The sequence below is a fragment of the Rutilus rutilus genome (assembly GCF_951802725.1).
Source record: "Rutilus rutilus genome assembly, chromosome: 1".
NCBI lineage: Eukaryota > Metazoa > Chordata > Actinopteri > Cypriniformes > Leuciscidae > Rutilus > Rutilus rutilus.
The window spans coordinates 8382154-8386470 of record NC_140209.1 but is presented as its reverse complement, the minus strand read 5'-3'; the positions used below and the strand labels follow the sequence as shown (position 1 = coordinate 8386470).

Sequence of the window (4317 nt, the reverse complement as noted above, 5' to 3'; positions counted from 1 at the left end):
AATTATATGACTTAAATACAAGCATGATAATTTGTACATTTTTAATTGCCCATATTTTAATGCAAACTGAAAGGTTCAACCAGCCCCTATAGGTTTTAATGAAAACAAAGATGTCTAAAAATGTTTAATTCATTAAATTATTGAACAACAGTAACCTCATTCATTACAATAGTTATTACATTTAAAAATAATAACACTAGTGACAACACGCCACTGTTCTTATGGCCCATCTTACCCCAAGGTTCTACTTTTATATTTTTACCTCATTATTAAAAAAAACCTCTTCATATTTACTCCAAATCCCTCATTATCAGTATTTTCCAGAGACAGATTTAGATCAGTTAACCTCAAAACCGTTTCGTCTGACTAAATCTCATGTTGACATTCACTAAAGTCAGCAAATACATGATGCCTGGTGTTTTAAATTGTGTTTAGACAGTAAGGTACAAATGAGTGAAAGTATTGAGTGTTTCTCATATGTGTAATGAGTGTGTGAAGCATCAGCTTGTGTGTGTGTGTGTGTGTAATGAGTGTGTGAAGCATCAGCTGGTGTGTGTTTAATGAGTGTATGAAGCATCAGCTGGTGTGTGAGTGAACACCAAACATGCTCACTAGAAAGTCACATTTACTAGAAACACATTCAAACATTTACTAGAAAACAACTGAAAGTGAAAGTGAAAGTGAAAGTGAAAGTGAAACCTGCTGTTCGCTCCGGCTGTTTCCTGATAAAACCCCAACATGCAGTATTTTATAGAAAGAGTTTAAAAGTGTTTTCCAGCGAAAAAAGGAAATCTGTCATTTTCTCATCTTTCTGTGAAAACAGACCAACCCCTCATCCAGTGACTAATCTTTGATTATATGGGTGATGTTATTAGTTTTATATTATTGATTATAGTTGCTCTGTGATTCATGAGATCCAGCAGTGACAATCAGTTATTATAAAGGATTTTAATAACATGTCGGGCATAAAACATTCTGAGCTACTGCATCATTTAGACACACAGAGACACTTTTATTTCATTTTCTACAATATTATTGATCTGCCTGAATTGACACCATTATATGAGAACTGAAAACTCCCAGCATGCATTGCAGCATGAAGAAATTATGCAGCTGGTCTTACCATTTCTTTTTTCTTTTTTTGCTTTTGTTTTACTTTTTAGTTGAGTTGATCTGTTCACTATTGTTGAGTTTCATATGCTTAATGTGTGTCTGAATTATGCAGTAGTTTGAAACTTTCTTTTTGTCGGATGTGTCTAAAACTTATGGAAGCTTGCAACAAAAAAAAAAGTCAGAGATAAAAAGTTTGTATATGGCGAAAACAAGCTTCTATTAAAAATATCTGAATAATAAGTGATTACTGCTGGATCTCTTGCTGTAGTTTCACAGTGTTGTAATGTAGAATTTAAGTGTATTAATTAAACAGATTTTGATAAGAGATTAAACACTGGATGTTTTCAGTGAATCATGATGATGATGATGTCAGCATCACGTGACATAAGAGACACGGGCGTTTAAGCAAGTGTAACCCTCAGGTTAATACTATAATAATATCATATTGGAGAAGCTGATTTATCAAACGCTCCAGTGTGTTTGTGATCGGAGTCAGCGTGTTTTACAGCGATGAGCAACGAAGCCAATCACAGACACGTCTGTTGATCTCTTGAACACGATGGCCAATCAGAGGCGTTTAACTCTTTCCCCGCCCCGCTTTCCGTGTTTCCACTGGTAACGGTAGGAGGCGCTGTTACACATATTCTGAAAGAGTAGAGAATCTCCTGATCAAAACACAGGAGAAGAAGATCCAAAAACGAGCGATATCATGTGCAATCATATGCATATGCATATGTAAAATATAATGCAATCATCAACATTAAACAGCATATAAATCAAAACTGTGTAATGTTACTGAATGAACTGTCGACCCAGGACGAGCTGCAGGACTGTGAAGCTTCGAGGAGTTGATGGACCCGATCTACTCATCTGTGTTCTGATCATCACTGTGAATGTATGTATTATTTGACAAAACAGGACTTTCTCAGTTTTTGCTCAAAATGTTGTTTTTATAAAACTTAATAAAAGACAGAAAAACACATATACACTGCAGCAACAGCAGTCAAAAACAAAATGTGGTTTCTCAGAAACCTTGATGCAGATTTAACATTAAGAAACATTATTTACATTTACAACATATGAAATAAAGCACAATTTTACAATACTATACAAATGTCCACAATAGATTGACATTTAGCAAATTCTCTCATTTTGTCTTCCACATAAAGTATCCACCAAGTGATAGCAGAATAAATATTAATTTCTATATCTCCTTTCCAGACTCTGTTATCAAGGCCGGATTTTCCTCATATTGTGACATTGGCACAAGCAAGTTTTGGATGAAGATTATTGTAGCTGTAGAAATGTACTTCTCTTTGATTAAATATTAGAAAAACCCACAGACAGATGTAACGGATGACCATAAAAAAATTATTTATGTTAAAAATGACGATATCTTTCATTTCATTCATTTATAAAGAGAGTGTCTTACATAATTTTAGCATTAGAGTGAAATAATAATGATAATAATAATTAATATATATATAATTTCTCCTCATTGTAATTGCTAATGCATAAATCCGGCCCTGACTATAATAGAGGAGAACAGCTGCTCATGAGCTTGTAGCTTCTGTGTTTGGACTCTTTCTGGGCTGGAAACTTTATAAGGAATGAATTACAGAAGTTTTCTAGCAAGAGGAAGGAAGAGAACAACAACTCAGAGGAGTTTTGATATTACATGAAGGATCTGAGTGCCGTCTGAAGGATTGAACATTCAGTCTCAGTGTTTCTGATGGAGTAAGAGACACACAACTGAACATTTACTGACTTCATGATCCTGAACTGTGATCCTGAGACTCAAACCTCAATCCATCAGGTCAAAGTTAAAGTTATATCACTGATTTCTCTCTCTGTTAATGATCTTAATGCAGTTTAAGATCAAGGTTCATCTGTACTGCTGAAGGTGGTTTACAGCTAGAGTTAGTTATAAAAGCAAATCACTATTACATGAATACAAAGAACAATGACAATTAAACACAGATTTACAGCTATTTACAAAACCAAGAAAACGTACATTAGAAAAATGGTCTCAATAACGAATGCAGAACGAGATTTAACTCTTAAATCACAGTCAGAAGCTTCTCAGGAGTGTTTCTCTCACTGTGAAACCACTGAATCCAGCTGAGATCCAGTCCTACTAGTGTCCTGATCTTCTTTCAGTAGAGGCTTCAACTCATGAGATTCTGCTGGGTTCTGGTTCTGGTTCTGGTTCTGGTTTGATCCACTGGCTGGAGTTTCATCGGAACCTGCTGCAGTCTGTGTTCAGAATAAGACACACTTTAACATGTATTCTCAACAGTATCACAGCAGTGTTTCTCAGTCCTCACAGAAAACACTTCTCAGTTTTACCACACAGAAGCATTTGCTGTTTGTAAGTTGAAGGAAATGACGTTTCAAACCCAGTTTGTGTCAGAGCAGAGGATCAGGATGTGGTATTACAGATATTACAGGTTTTACAGAGTCAATAATCTGAAGTGTTTTGTGTGAAATAAAGGAAAGCGCTGATGTTCTCCAGAAGCAGGATTGAGAAACACTGATGATCTACACAACATCTGTGGAGAAAAGTGTTCAAATCCACAATGATTCTGACGCTAACCTGAGATTCCTGATCCTGAGATCCAGCGGCTCGAGGTCGACGAGACTTTATTGCCTTCTGTGTTCAAGACAAGAGTTCATTTACACACAAATCTCCACTAATGCATTAATGTACACACAGATCTCCACTAATGCATTAATGCACACACAGATCTCCACTAATGCATTAATGTACACAGATCTCACTAATGCATTAATGTACACACAGATCTCCACTAATGCATTAATGTACGCACAGATCTTCACTAATGCATTAATGTACACACAGATCTCCACTAATGCATTAATGTACACACAGATCTCCACTAATGCATTAATGTACACACAGATCTCCACTAATGCATTAATGTACACACAGATCTCCACTAATGCATTAATGCATACACAGATCTTCACTAATGCATTAATGTACACAGATCTTCACTAATGCATTAAAGGGATAGTTCACTTTGAAATTAATTTTTGATATGTTTTAGCTTACCTCAAGGGCATCCAAGATGTAGGTGTCTTTGTTTCCGCAGTAGTTTAAATTTTGATATTTTTAGGTCAAACCGTTCTTGTCTGTCAGTCATATAATGCAGGTCTATGGTCACTGTCTCAAAACACAAG

General features: G+C 35.6%; 1 long non-coding RNA gene across 1 annotated transcript in view; it reads right to left on the bottom strand.

The window, feature by feature from the left end:
• Window positions 1-2646: 2646 nt before the first annotated feature.
• LOC311289910 overlaps window positions 2647-4317 on the bottom strand; it is a 16236-nt gene continuing 14565 nt past the window's right edge. The window contains exons 4-5 of the long non-coding RNA XR_014627241.1: window positions 3710-3836; window positions 2647-3369 (exon numbers count right to left, since the gene is read on the bottom strand). This is a non-coding gene — a long non-coding RNA (uncharacterized lncRNA). The remainder of the gene's footprint in view (window positions 3370-3709; window positions 3837-4317) is intronic.